This window comes from Haliotis rubra, unplaced genomic scaffold, assembly GCF_003918875.1.
Source record: "Haliotis rubra isolate DU_JTF1 unplaced genomic scaffold, ASM391887v1 Scf557, whole genome shotgun sequence".
Classification (NCBI taxonomy): domain Eukaryota; kingdom Metazoa; phylum Mollusca; class Gastropoda; order Lepetellida; family Haliotidae; genus Haliotis; species Haliotis rubra.
Window position 1 is genome coordinate 112,100 of NW_025767254.1, and position 14,929 is coordinate 127,028.

The following is a 14,929-nucleotide window of genomic DNA, read 5'->3' on the forward strand; positions in this document are numbered from 1 at the left end:
TTCAAATTCCTGACTGGGATACAGTGACAGTGCTTTAAAGTATGTTTCCATGATTCGGGTAATATGTTCAGTAAATACCTAAAATCTAAAAAAGTACCTTTGATATGATAACTTTCTTTTCAAGATTTTATTCATAGTAATCCATTTTCATCACATATATCCCTACTATTTTTAAAGTTGTGATTGAACCATAGTGGTTGGGATAAACATAATGTTGTTTGTGAAATGGTTTCCATGCTTTCAGCACATCATGTCAAAAAGGGTATTCAATCTCCAAAAAGGTTTCAGAATTTGATCCATGATTAAATATATCTTTAAAAGGTTTATAGCATGGATTTTTTAAACATTTTTAAAGTCTTAAAGTGGATAACTTCACAGCATTAATAAATCTACTTGTATCAATCATTCTCAATCCTCCTTCTTCATATTTTTTCTTTTTATCACACTCCTCTTTATTTTATCATTTTTATCATTCCAAATCAATTAAAAAAATTAATTTTCAAGCGAAGTAATAAATGCTGCTGGAGGGTTGGGCAAGGAATTGAAAATATGAACTAGTTTGGGTATAGCTAGGGGTTTTATTACTGTTATTTTACCAATGAGTGTTAAATGTCTTTTTCTCCAAGATGCTAAGAGTCTATTAATTTCTTCCAGTCTCTTTCCGGTGTTGATTACACATGGTTTTTCAAGATCTGGCGTTAATTTAATACCTAGTACATCAAATTCACCAGTTACCCATTCAATTTTCAGATCATTACATGACGTTAAATATTAACTCACTCACTCACTCAGGTCATTACATATTTTATCAGTAGATTTAGCTTTTGATCCAATCCAGACAGCTTTTGATTTGTCTAAATTGATTTTCAAACCTGACATTTTATAAATTGCATTAATTGTGTCAATAGCAAGATATAAAATCTCCTCAGTTCCAACAACAAATAGTTCAGTATCATTGGCTTATATTCATTATCTTTGACAACAATACTTTTAATGTTTTCATTGTTTTTTATCATACAACCAAGAATCTCAGCTAACGAAAAGAAAAGTGTAAGGGGAAAGTGGGTCTCCCTGTCTACATCCTCGTTCATTAGCAAAAAAGTCAGAGAGATTACCATGTTGGATAACACAAGATGTTGTTTCAATAGTCAATATATTTATCCACCTTATTATTTCAGGACCCAATTCAATTTATGTAAAACTAAGTTGATAATATCTTTAGAAACAGTGTCAAATGTTTTTTTCAAAATCAATCAGAATAAGCAAACCAGGAATGTTTTGTTTCTTTGTTTTGAACATTATGTCATATAGCAGTCTTGTATTTTCGCTAAAAGTCCTACCTGGTATAAAACCAGCTTGATTACAGTGAATAAGTTCATATAAAGTAGCTTTTAATCTATGTGCAATACAAGAGCTGATAATTTTATAAATAGCATTGAGTAAATGGATAGGCCGCAAATTTTTAAACTTTTCTGCCTTTATTGGATTTTGGAATACAGGTGATAACACCCCTTTTCATATTTGATGACGTCACACTCGAATTTGATACCTCTTTAACGAATCTATAAATCCATACTTTTAATTCTTTCCAAGAAAATTTAAAGGAATGAATAGGGAATCCATCAATCCCCGGGCTTTTATAATTCTTCATCTTGTAAACAGCATTACTAATTTCTTCCATACTGATTTCTCTTTCAATTGTCTCTTAGAATTTTGTTAAGAGTTGGGAGTTTTAATATCCTCCAAGCAGTCTTCGTCCTTATGCTGTTCCTGTTTACTTCATTAAGGATTGATTTACTGTCTGTAATTTCTTTGTTATCATTAGTTTATACATTGATTTTTGTAGAAAGGTCTATATTTTCCAGATGGCAGAAATATTTTGAAGGTTTTTCTCCTTCGTACCAACGAATTTGGTTTCGGATTTGTATTCCTTTCATTTTCTCCTTGTTTGATTTCTTCCATTTCTTTCTTGTACTTTGATAATTCACTAAGAAGTTCTTCATCTATGTTTTGAAAGTTCCTTCTAATATTGTCCTCAACCTGTTTTATGTTTTGTTCTAGTTCTTCTTTATTTTTAGCTTCTTTTTTTTTATGTAGGATGTGAAAGATATAGTCTTTCCTCGAATTTTCATTAATAAAGTTTCTAGAAATAAGGAATCAGAAATTGTAAGCGTAATATGATCAATATTTTTAAAGTCATAATTTTGTTCTGTTGAATATTCTATAATAGTATCATTTAAGACAGTTCTGACTAAATTACCATATTCAGGGTTTAACAGTAAGGAACTATTTAACTTCCAATAGCCCCTTCTTCTTTCCTGGTTTCACGACATGGCTGAAATATTGCCGATGTGACGTTAAATAATAACTCACTAACTCACTCTTTCCTGGATTAAAGTGGTCGATAAGGTTAATCTTATTGCTGATTGATCACTTTTATAGCCTGGTAGAATATCTGAATCCAATGTAATATAAAAAATGTCTTCAGATACAATGAAGAAATCAAGTCTGGCTTGTTGCCTTGGGTTTCTTTTCCACCAGGTGTATTTTTCTAAATTTATCATTCAACTTTCTCTAAATGTCAATAAGATTATAATTTTTTATAAATTCTACTACAGTATTTCTTGATTTTGGGTTGTTTATATGCTTATAATTCTCAAGATCAATTGTGGGGTCAAGCACTAGGTTCCAGTCTTCAACTATTGCTAATGAATCATTTTCAAATTTTGAAATATTTTCAAATAGACTAATGTCAAATTGAGGATCATCATTATTAGGACCATAGAGATTAGTTAATGTCATTCTTTTATCCTCTACTGAAATATCAGCAATAACATTATTGCCATTCTCATCTAATAAGGTCCTATGTATCTTGATATCAATATCATTATTAAACAGTATGACAACACCTCTAGAATTAGATTTGAAAGGAGCTATGATAGACCGTAAACCCCATTCATTTCTCATGGTATTGGAGGTAGCTTGATCAATATGAATATCTTGCAAACATATTATGGAATATAATTTTTCCCTATATATATTCATCACTTCTTTTCTCTTAGCTATATTTGCAAGTCCTCGACAATTAGCTGGGATAAATTTGATTTTTTTTATATAACTCATTGTTATTAAGGGTAGTTTTCATTAGGAATGGTATCAGGATATGTCCAATCTGTTTAGATATTGCTGTATATTCAAGTGAATGGTGGTATACACGCTAACAGTGCAGAGCTACAGATAACTTTTTGGATCATTGAGTTATGTACTCGCTTGTGTTCATCTCAATTGGGTATTCTAATTTTCCTTTGAGTAACCAAATAAATTGTACTCACCTCACACAAACTCAGTTGGGTATTTTTCCATTTTCCATTAATTTTACAAATATAAAAAAGTTTATATGTTAGTGTTTGTTATTTATATTTGATCTGTAATATGAGAAACGATAAGAAAGACTGCAGGATTTCAAGTTCATGTCCTGAAATAGAACCTCTCAGTATACCACAGTTATTTTATTTTATCCACCGTTACGCAAGCTAAGATTTGACATGTTTGTTTGTACACATGTAAGATCACATTTATTGGGTATTTACCAAACTCCAAGCGTACTTGTACGCAATAGACTTAATAGGAATTGTGTTTTCTCATAAACATTTGCGTAATTTACGCAGTTATGCAGCTTATATGTACCTCTGCAGTGTCTGTGAGAAATCATAAAATACTCGTGTTACTATAGTGATTTGTAGGGAACCATTTTTTCTTAATAAATGAAAAGAATGTATATACAGAACCAAAAGATTGCTAAGGCAAAACAGCGAGCCAACCGTGCACCTTCTGTTCGATATCCAGTGAGATATGTATAAGCCACAACTGTGCAATCATGACAGCCTGTCCTATTCGAAGTCAAAATACATCAAACGATGTTCTTATATAGTTCTTGCTTGCGTGAGAAAAACTTATCTCAAACGTTCAATTCAACAACTAGAGTAGAAATACATGGAATGCAAGTGATAATACTAATACGAACCTCACCTGAGTACACCTGACTGAATAAAAACATCCGGTAGTTAGTCCCGGAGTGAATGCGCTAGCTATAAATAGAACACCACATGTACTTTTTTATAAACATTGAACACGATATAATGGAGAATCCTTCTTGTCAAAACTAACTCACAGAGCACATTCCGTCGTTTAATCGCCCATTATATATATACTAGCCACATAAAGAAACTGTGCAGTGTCAAAATATTATCCCAGTTGATAAGTACGATAACAATGTCAAAGGTACATATAAACTTTAACGGAGGGATCATGAGACCATAACAAGTCGGGAGAATTTCAATTGAAAAGTCAATCACAATGACGTCAAGAGTCCACAAGCGGGACTGGGGTCAAACGACCATGTCACAAGCTCAAAAACGGGTATGTCCACCATCGGCATTGAGAACAGCAGTGCATCGACGACGCATAGAGCCTATCAAACGTGCAAGGAAGTCTTGTGGGATGTCACGCCAGATTCTCTCAAGTTCTGTTGCAAGGTCAAGGACGTTATCTGGCAGATTAGGAAGACGGTGTAGACGTCGATATATCTCGTCCCAAACATGCTCTATCGGGGAGAGATCCGGTGAATTTGCAGGCCAAGGCAGTAAGTCAACGTTGTGGTGTTGCAAGAAATCCATAGCAACCCTTGCCGTATGAGGGCGGGCATTGTCCTGTTGGAATGTTAACCGAAGGCCATGACGTTGCAGAAAAGGAATTGCCACAGGTCGAAGAATCTGATCCCTGTAGCCCACACCAGTTAAGTTGCCCTGAACAATCACCAAAAGAGTTCTTTGGCGTGCTGTTATTCCAACCCAAATCATCACGGAACCACCACCAAAACGATTCCTCTCCAAGACACAGGCCTGTGCATAACGTTTTCCCACGCGTCCATAGGCATGTTGACATCCATCACTATGGGAAATATTCAACCTGGACACATCTGTAAAAACAACATTTCTCCACCAAAACAAGGGTCTGCGGACATGATTTCGGCACCACATTCGGCGAGCTTGTCGATGACGTTGTGTCAGGGTTGGCCGTATGGCGGGACGTCGTGGTCTGATCCCGTGATAACGTAAAAGTTGTCGAACTGTGTTGGGGTGGATATGACGAAGTCCTGGGATGGTTCGGGCAGTCATCACTGCAGTCTGAAACCTGTGGCGAAGATGGGTCACCCTTATCCATCTGTCCTGTGTTGGCGTTGTTACACGTGGACGTCCAGAACGTGGCCGATCGATGACGTCATTTGTGTTCTGGTAGCGTCTCACCAGTGCAGAAATGGTGTTCCGATGGCAGTGGAAATGTGCAGCCACTTGTCTTTGAGAAATTCCCCCACGGACCATACCAATGGCCTCATGACGTTGTGCAAACGTGAGCCTTGGCATGCTATGCGTTTCAATAGCCGTTAAATTTTTTGAACGATCGCAAGGGCAGGGGTTGAGCTTTCCAAAGTGACAGTATTGTGTGGCATTCATTTGCTCTGTTTCTCTTTCCATGAATGCACGTGCAACAACGTATTGCACGTCTCAAGGACGAACCCACTGACGTCACGGAACGTGGCACGTACATGCATGTTGGATACATGTCACTAATCTCTGAGTTTAAATCCGTATGTGTCTACACAGGTTTGATAAATTTAGATTTCATTTTTTTGTATGTACAGTTTCTTTATGTGCCTAGTATATATGCACACACGAGTAAATCATAATCAAGTCCAGATAGTATGTGATTATGTGATCTATTGGTGGTTTTTCATTAAACAACTAGGTAAATAGACCATTAGAGTCGGGCATCATGTCACACAGTGTTACACATCCATGAACAGGATATTCGGCGATCAGGGTGTTTCCTCCAGTCCAATCGTCTTCTGTGTGTCTTGTGCATCCTTCCTAAGTTGGAGGGAAATGTCGGTTCTGTTCTCAACTATTTGCGTGTGAAGTTTATGTGATATTCGGAGTTCGTAAGCTTTATTTGCTAGTCGTCCTCGTTGTTTTTTCAGGATGACGGGCAGATCTGTACATTTTGTACGTATGCTCACTTTCCTCTCTTTCAACATTCCCCAGGATTTACTGACAGCATTTAACACACTCTGTCCACAGCCCTGACAAACTTGACAACTACTGGCTATGTCATGGATGCTCTAAAGTTATTTTGATCTGTATTTTTACGGGGTAGCCTGTGTACATTGGCGAGTATCATTTCTTCGGCCCTATGTATTACCAGGTCCGTGAATATTTCTGATCCGCTGTTTCAGCATCTTTATCATCAGGTATGCCGTAGATGAGTAGGTTGTTTTTTCTCGAGTATAACTTCTGTATGAGAAATCTAGTCTCAAATTCAGTTTTCATAGCCGACATATCCCTTTCCAATTTGTCAATTTCGGCAGAGTTCGACTCGATTTGCTCAGCATTAAATCTAACAGCATCAAGAATATCCGAAGTTTCCCCATATAATTATTTTATTTCCCCATTCATAGAATCCATTCTACTCACAATTTGTGAAGTTTGATCCTTTAGGGCCTCCAGAATACACGCCTGTAGGTCCACCTGGTCTGACCAGTCCTCGTCAATATCAATGGCGGTCGGCATGGTAGATTGTTTCTCAGCGTAAGGACGGTTTCTGGTTTGTACCCCATCTTCAACGATTGTGTTGGACGTTTTCACAGGAGTTCCCGTACCTTGTCTCGCCCTGTTATTTTTCTTATTGCTGGGCATTTTGAAATAAAGCACTGGATTTTCGTGGAGAGAGTGGCTAACATGTTGTCATTAGCACAGCGCCACCTATAATTTTCTTATTTGTTGTTCTTTGTCCCAAATGGCCTCATCCAACTATGTGTCACGTGTTATTCACTCACTCACTCACTTTTGGTAATGTTAATGCTGTTTGTCATAAGATACCAGATTTACATTCTTGTTATCACTTGGGTGTAGTCACTTTTAGGTCGATAACCGTGTAAGATTCTACACCGAAATGCCGTTCCATGCAATTAACAAGAAGCTGTCATCCACAAAGTTGTAGCTTCAGTATTAATAATGCTGCTGCTTATTTTACTAATCTGTTTCAGACTCTTGCTCAGAAGTTTTTCGATCATGGTTACAACAGCCAAAGCCTCAGTAAAGATTTCAAACCAGTTTTATGCTAGACATGTGGAAAACATTTCAGACTTTTAAGCATCAACGGCACCAATGATGTCCGATGCAATTCCTTATTTTGTCTTGTATTATGCATTCTTGTGGTTTTTTATCAGGTGAACAATTTACAGCCTTTGGACTTGGTTAAGTATACGCTGACCTTCCCGCAAACACCTGGTAGCATTACATTTTCTAGTGATTTGAAACACATATGTATATGATAAAGTCATATGTATTGTGCAATCCATTCGGCTTCTAGCAAAGAATCGGTTCCCGAATGCGCAGATCGATGCTCATGCTGTTGATCACTGGATTGTCTGGTCCAGATTCGATTATTTACAGACCGCCGCCATATAGCTGGAATATTGCTAAGTGCGGCGTAAAACTAAACTCACTCACTCTAGCAAAGAATTAATTTTAATGTGGAATGGGTTTGTGGATTATATGTAACAACTATTCTTGGATAGCACACCGGATGTTCTGACCCTCATGTATCGTCCTGCCACGTCACCGATATTTATTGTCAAATGAAATTTCTCCCTTCAGCACAGCACATTAGTGGGCGTTGCTACTATGAATAAGAAATGTCGACAGGGCAGTAACCAAACACACCATGACATCTCATAAGTTTCAGTATATATGGGGAAATTGTGAAATAGATTTCGTCTTTGTCTGAACGTGCTGTATCTGCACAAGGGCTATCACTTGACCTAAGCATTGTGGGTATGCCCTAGATAATTCCCACTTCACTACATTTACACTCAATTTAGATTCACCCACTCCCTCTTGTTTAAGCCATAGCTTATCTTCATGTGTTTGTCCTTCTCCATGAGAAATGGTATTATCGATGGTATCATTGATATAATCATCGACACCTACGACAATGCCCATGATGTCTATCGTGAGTCCAAACACTTGAGACCAACGCGGCATGCTCAGTCAGGGGAATGGCAATAACCCTTCACAAGAATAAACTTCCTGACGTAATGTATCCAACCGATGCAGTCAAAGATTTTTGATATTGCCAAAGAGTCATCTTAAGGCACAGTGTTTCCTGTCTATAAGATGTTTGTATCTGACGTCATGATAAGGCATACACCTGGAGAAAGGTTTAATTAGTATAATAATGTAAAACATATTATTCTATGATGATACTTTCTAATCATGTTGACACAGCCATATATTTTTACGACGGCCTGACATGGTCAGTACAACTGCCTTTACTATAACATGTGGCTCAGTACCATGTATGCTAGATATGATGACTGTTTGTGAGTGTCGTGGGACCCTGTAAACAGGTGCTAGGTAAGATGGCTGCGTGTGTGTCACTGGGCCTGTAGACAGGTGCTAGGTAAGATGGCTGCGTGTGTGTCACTGGGCCTGTAGACAGATGGTGCTAGGTAAGATGGCTGCGTGTGTGTCACTGGGCCTGTAGACAGGTGCTAGGTAAGATGGCTGCGTGTGTGTCACTGGGCCTGTAGACAGGTGCTAGATAAGATGGCTGCGTGTGTGTCCTGGGACCCTGTTTACAGGTGCTAGGTAAGATGGCCGCGTGTGTGTCACTGGCCTTGTAGACAGGTGCTATATAAAAAGGCTGCGTGTGTATCGTGGGACCATGTAGACAGGTGCTAGGTAAGATGGCTGTTTGTGTGTGTCATTGGACCCTGTAGAGAGGTACTAGGTCAGATGGATGTTTGTGTCTCGGTACCTTGTAGACAGGTGCTAGGTACGATGGCTGTCTGTGTGTGTCATTGGACCATGAAGACAGGTACTAGGTAAGATGGCTGTTTGTGTGTGTCATTGGACCCTGTAGAGAGGTACTAGGTCAGATGGATGTTTGTGTCTCGGTACCTTGTAGACAGGTGCTAGGTACGATGGCTGTCTGTGTGTGTCATTGGACCATGAAGACAGGTGCTAGGTAAGATGGCTGTCTGTGTGTGTCATTGGACCATGAAGACAGGTGCTAGGTAAGATGGATGTTTGTGTGTATCGTGGGACCATGTAGACAGGTGCTAGGTAAGATGGCTGTCTGTGTGCGTCATTGGACCATGTAGACAGGTACTAGGTAAGATGGCTGTCTGTGTGTCATTGGACCCTGAATACAGGTACTAGGTACGATGGCTGTTTGTGTGTGTCATTGGACCCTGTAGACAGGTACTAGGTCAGATGGATGTTTGTGTCTCGGGACCCTGTAGACAGGTGCTAGGTAAGATGGCTGTTTGTGTGTGTCATTGGACCCTGTAGACAGGTGCTAGGTAAGATGGCTGTCTGTGTGTGTCATTGGACCATGTAGGCAGGTGCTAGGTAAGATGGCTGTCTGTGTGTGTCATTGGACCATGAAGACAGGTACTAGGTAAGATGGCTGTCTGTGTGTGTCATTGGACCATGAAGACAGGTGCTAGGTAAGATGGATGTTTGTGTGTATCGTGGGACCATGTAGACAGGTGCTAGGTAAGATGGCTGTCTGTGTGCGTCATTGGACCATGTAGACAGGTGCTAGGTAAGATGGCTGTCTGTGTGTGTCATTGGACCATGAAGACAGGTGCTAGGTACGATGGCTGTTTGTGTGTATCGTGGGACCATGAAGACAGGTGCTAGGTAAGATGGATGTTTGTGTGTATCGTGGGACCATGAAGACAGGTGCTAGGTAAGATGGATGTTTGTGTGTATCGTGGGACCATGTAGACAGGTGCTAGGTAAGATGGCTGTCTGTGTGTGTCATTGGACCATGAAGACAGGTGTTAGGTACGATGGCTGTTTGTGTGTGTCATCGGGACCATGAAGACAGGTGCTAGGTAAGATGGATGTTTGTGGGTATCGTGGGACCATGAAGACAGGTGCTAGGTAAGATGGATGTTTGTGTGTATCGTGGGACCATGTAGACAGGTGCTAGGTAAGATGGATGTTTGTGTGTATCGTGGGACCATGAAGACAGGTGCTAGGTAAGATGGATGTTTGTGTGTATCGTGGGACCATGTAGCCAGGTGCTAGGTAAGATGGCTGTCTGTGTGCGTCATTGGACCATGTAGACAGGTGCTAGGTAAGATGGCTGTCTGTGTGTCATTGGACCCTGAATACAGGTACTAGGTCAGATGGATGTTTGTGTCTCGGGACCCTGTAGACAGGTGCTAGGTAAGATGGCTGTTTGTGTGTGTCATTGGACCCTGTAGACAGGTACTAGGTCAGATGGATGTTTGTGTCTGTCGTCATTGGACCCCTGTAGACAGGTGCTAGGTAAGATGGCTGTTTGTGTGTGTCATTGGACCCTGTAGACAGGTGCTAGGTAAGATGTCTGTCTGTGTGTGTCATTGGACCATGTAGGCAGGTGCTAGGTAAGATGGCTGTCTGTGTGTGTCATTGGACCCTGTAGACAGGTACTAGGTCAGATGGATGTTTGTGTCATTGGACCATGTAGACAGGTGCTAGGTAAGATGGCTGTCTGTGTGTGTCATTGGACCATGTAGGCAGGTGCTAGGTAAGATGGCTGTCTGTGTGTGTCATTGGACCATGAAGACAGGTGCTAGGTAAGATGGATGTTTGTGTGTATCGTGGGACCATGTAGACAGGTGCTAGGTAAGATGGCTGTCTGTGTGCGTCATTGGACCATGTAGACAGGTGCTAGGTAAGATGGCTGTCTGTGTGTGTCATTGGACCATGAAGACAGGTGCTAGGTACGATGGCTGTTTGTGTGTATCGTGGGACCATGTAGACAGATGCTAGGTAAGATGGATGTTTGTGTGTATCGTGGGACCATGAAGACAGGTGCTAGGTAAGATGGATGTTTGTGGGTATCGTGGGACCATGAAGACAGGTGCTAGGTAAGATGGATGTTTGTGGGTATCGTGGGACCATGAAGACAGGTGCTAGGTAAGATGGATGTTTGTGTGTATCGTGGGACCATGTAGACAGGTGCTAGGTAAGATGGATGTTTGTGTGTATCGTGGGACCATGAAGACAGGTGCTAGGTAAGATGGATGTTTGTGTGTATCGTGGGACCATGTAGACAGGTGCTAGGTAAGATGGCTGTCTGTGTGCGTCATTGGACCATGTAGACAGGTGCTAGGTAAGATGGCTGTCTGTGTGTCATTGGACCCTGAATACAGGTACTAGGTACGATGGCTGTTTGTGTGTGTCATTGGACCCTGTAGACAGGTACTAGGTCAGATGGATGTTTGTGTCTCGGGACCCTGTAGACAGGTGCTAGGTAAGATGGCTGTTTGTGTGTGTCATTGGACCCTGTAGACAGGTGCTAGGTAAGATGGCTGTCTGTGTGTGTCATTGGACCATGTAGGCAGGTGCTAGGTAAGATGGCTGTCTGTGTGTGTCATTGGACCTGTAGACAGGTACTAGGTCAGATGGATGTTTGTGTCTCGGGACCATGTAGACAGGTGCTAGGTAAGAAGGCTGCGTGTGTATCGTGGGACCATGTAGACAGGTGCTAGGTGCGATGGCTGTCTGTGTGTGTCATTGGACCGTGAAGACAAGTACTAGGTAAGATGGCTGTCTGTGTGTGTCATTGGACTATGAAGACAGGTACTAGGTAACATAGCTGTTTCTGTGTGTGTATTGGGTAAGATAGCTGTAACATGCTGTTTGTGTGTATCGTGGGACCCTGTAGACAGGTACTAGGTAAGATGGCTGTCCAGGACCCTGTTCTGTTTGTGTGTCTCAGGACCCTGTAGACAGTTGCTAAGTAAGATGGCTGTTTGTGTCTCGGGACCCTGTAGACAGGTGATAGGTAAGATGGCTGTCTATGCCTCGGGACCCTGTAGACATGTACTAGGTAAGATGGCTGTTTGTGTCTCGGGACCCTGTAGACATGTACTAGGTAAGATGGCTGTTTGTGTCTCGGGACCCTGTAGACAGGTGATAGGTAAGATGGCTGCGTGTGTGTCACTGGGCCTGTAGACAGGTGCTAGGTAAGATGGCTGCGTGTGTGTCACTGGACCTGTAGACAGGTGCTAGGTAAGATGGCTGCGTGTGTGTCCTGGGACCCTGTTTACAGGTGCTAGGTAAGATGGCCGCGTGTGTGTCACTGGCCTTGTAGACAGGTGCTAGGTAAGATGGCTGTTTGTGTGTATCGTGGGACCATGTAGACAGGTGCTAGGTAAGGTGGCTGTTTGTGCCTCGGGACCCTGTAGACAGGTGATAGGTAAGATGGCTGTCTGTTGGTGTCATTTGACCATGTAGACAATTGCTAGGTAAGATGGCTGTTTGTGCCTCGGGACCCTGTAGACAGGTGCTACTTAAGATGGCTGTTTGTGTGTGTCACTGGACCCTGTAGATAGGTGCTAGGTGAGATGGCTGTTTCTGTGTGTCATTGGAACATGAAGACATTTACAAGGTAAGATTTCTGTTTGTGTGTGTCATTGGACCCTGTAGACATGTGCTAGGTAAGATGGCTGTCTGTGTGTGTCATTGGACCATGAAGACAGGTACTAGGTAAGATGGCTGTCTGTGTGTGTCATTGGACCATGAAGACAGGTGCTATGTAAGATGGCTGTCTGTGTGTGTCATTGGACCATGAAGACAGGTGCTAGGTAAGATGGATGTTTGTGTTTCGGGACCATGTAGACAGGTGATAGGTAAGATGGCTGTTTGTGTGTGTCATTGGACCCTGTAGACAGATGCTAGGTAAGATGCCTGTGTGTGTCTCGGGACCCTATAGACAGGTGCTAGGTAAGATGGCTATTTGTGTCTCGGGACCCTCTAGACAGGTGCTAGGTAAGATGGCTGTTTGTGTCTCGGGGCCCTCTAGACAGGTGCTAGGTAAGATAGCTATTGTATACGCCATTTTAGTCATTTTCATTTGGTTAGTTGTTCCATCTGCATCAACCACAGAATGTCACCGTCAGTTGAAACAAGTGCCATATGTTCCCTATATCCACAGTATATTATAATATGCACTGCACCTCTGGCAGGTATTTTAACAGTATTTTGTGTGTATGTTACCTACATATCCCAGTTATAGCTTGTTGCCAGGATATATCGTGGGCTGGGTGGTCATTATTTCCACTCACACCCCCACACATGTATTAACGACTAATACTAAAGCCTGCTTTAGCAAAATGATCTTTTTGTCGTTCTTGAAATGGAATATACCAAGAGGCCTGTTTTACTGGGGCCTGTTTTACCTATTCCTTTTGCCGTTTATTGTACCTATCATTATTTACTGTAAGCCTAAAACTTTGTGTTTGAAGGTAACAAACAAACCCTGAGCATTGTGCAGGGGAATGCATCTCCAACTATAATGAAAGAAGTTGTCATCTAGTTAATTAAGAAGGTTCAGGATGTTTCCAGAGCACAGAGTACAGAGCACAGAGCACAGTGTGACCACATCTAAATAATCAGAAGAAATCCGGGGCCTGCAAGTATTCAGACAAATTTCGTTGTTTCCTGTTGATTCCTGTACAGGTTTCTGTGTTTCTTCAGTGACGGTCCCCATGAGTCGTTAGGCCTGCAACTCGCTGCCAGTCTCTGGAAGACATTGATTGATATTATTCATGATTCTCTGGTGGAAAAAAACCGTCACTATAATACCCGGTAATGTGACCAGTTTCCCGTCTCTGCCGATTGGCTGGTCACCATTTCGTAAAACCCATAACCCTAACTGACACAAGTAAACCAAAGAGTCCTGCCCCGGAAATCCAGGGTGAAAATACATGTAATGTAAGTTGCTAGAGGCAATCACTTAATACGTTACATACTCCTAAAACCCTTTCAGACATCCCCATGCTTTGCTGGTTTAGTCCTGACTACAAAGCATTAACATATAGCAAATCCTACATCACTACTCATCAGGTAATGCTACAATATTGACAACAAACACTGAGAGAGTGAGACATTGTGTACCACTGCCATATCAAATAAACTCACCAATAAATGACTATGAGTAATTATTGCATTATGTATCAATATATCTTGGGCACTGTATGATTTGTAAGAAGTATGTATTAAAGCTGCTTCAGTCAGAGGATCTCTTAAGTGTGCACTATACGTTTCGTTGTGCATCGCATGAATTAAATGTTCAGTTGCTACGTTTTAAACGTTTGAAATATCATAACCAACTGCTATGCTCGAAGTGTAATGCAGGATCTGTTGAAGATGAATTGCATTGCCTTCCGTTATGTCCTCACTATAAGACAATCAATCCCATGATAAATTGTATCCATAATGTCAGCAACATATTCTGTACTTATAAAAAAGAAATCACTGTTTCTCGAAAGAAATGTATCATGTTAAGTAGTCTTGCAATGTATATCAATATATCTTGCGCACTCTATGATTTTTGTATCTTAGCACTATGGGCCCTGAGGCCTCAAATGCCAAAACAAACTTGTCACTTGTCACACTTGTCACTGTGGGTAATTTTCACCTGTCGTCTAATTGATTTTCGACGATGTAGTGAAAACAATAGGTCTTCAACGCCTGTTTGTCTCTCAATGTAACAGTGAGAGATTGAGTTTAGTTTTACTCTGCACTCAGCAATATTCCAGCTATATGGCGGCGGTCTGTAAATAATCGAGTCTGGACCAGACAATCCAGTGATCAACAGCATGAGCAGCGATCTGCGCAATTGGGAACCGATGACATGTGTCAACCAAGTCAGCGAGTCTGACCACCCGATGCCGTTAGTCGCCTCTTTCGACAAACATGGGTTACTGAAGATCAATATTCTAACCCGGACCTTCACGGGTACTCAATGTAACAGGGTCGGTGTGGTAGTGGTTACCAGTGGTCAAAGCAGAAGTGGTTAGCAC

At 41.2% G+C, this 14,929-nt stretch overlaps 1 protein-coding gene and 3 long non-coding RNA genes across 8 annotated transcripts in view; 3 read left to right on the plus strand and 1 right to left on the minus strand.

The window, feature by feature from the left end:
• The window catches only part of LOC124253877 (sodium- and chloride-dependent glycine transporter 1-like), a 161,736-nt gene that overhangs the window by 31,197 nt on the left and 115,610 nt on the right, over positions 1 to 14,929 (plus strand). The window lies entirely within an intron of this gene.
• LOC124253882 lies at positions 8,268 to 8,666 on the minus strand. Its single transcript, XR_006892322.1, has 2 exons — positions 8,594 to 8,666; positions 8,268 to 8,543 (listed from the first exon to the last, which is right to left on the minus strand). It is a non-coding gene; the product is annotated as an uncharacterized LOC124253882 (long non-coding RNA).
• Positions 8,536 to 12,797, plus strand: LOC124253881. Of its 5 annotated transcripts, XR_006892318.1 has the most exons (4): positions 8,536 to 8,708; positions 11,953 to 12,281; positions 12,421 to 12,457; positions 12,703 to 12,727. It is a non-coding gene; the product is annotated as an uncharacterized LOC124253881 (long non-coding RNA). The 5 variants fall into 5 exon arrangements; XR_006892319.1 differs by lacking the exons at positions 12,421 to 12,457; positions 12,703 to 12,727 and adding an exon at positions 12,755 to 12,797 and having other exon boundaries at positions 11,953 to 12,276; XR_006892320.1 differs by lacking the exons at positions 12,421 to 12,457; positions 12,703 to 12,727 and adding an exon at positions 12,760 to 12,774.
• On the plus strand, positions 8,813 to 9,817 carry LOC124253883. The gene is made up of 3 exons (XR_006892323.1): positions 8,813 to 8,843; positions 9,179 to 9,323; positions 9,663 to 9,817. It is a non-coding gene; the product is annotated as an uncharacterized LOC124253883 (long non-coding RNA).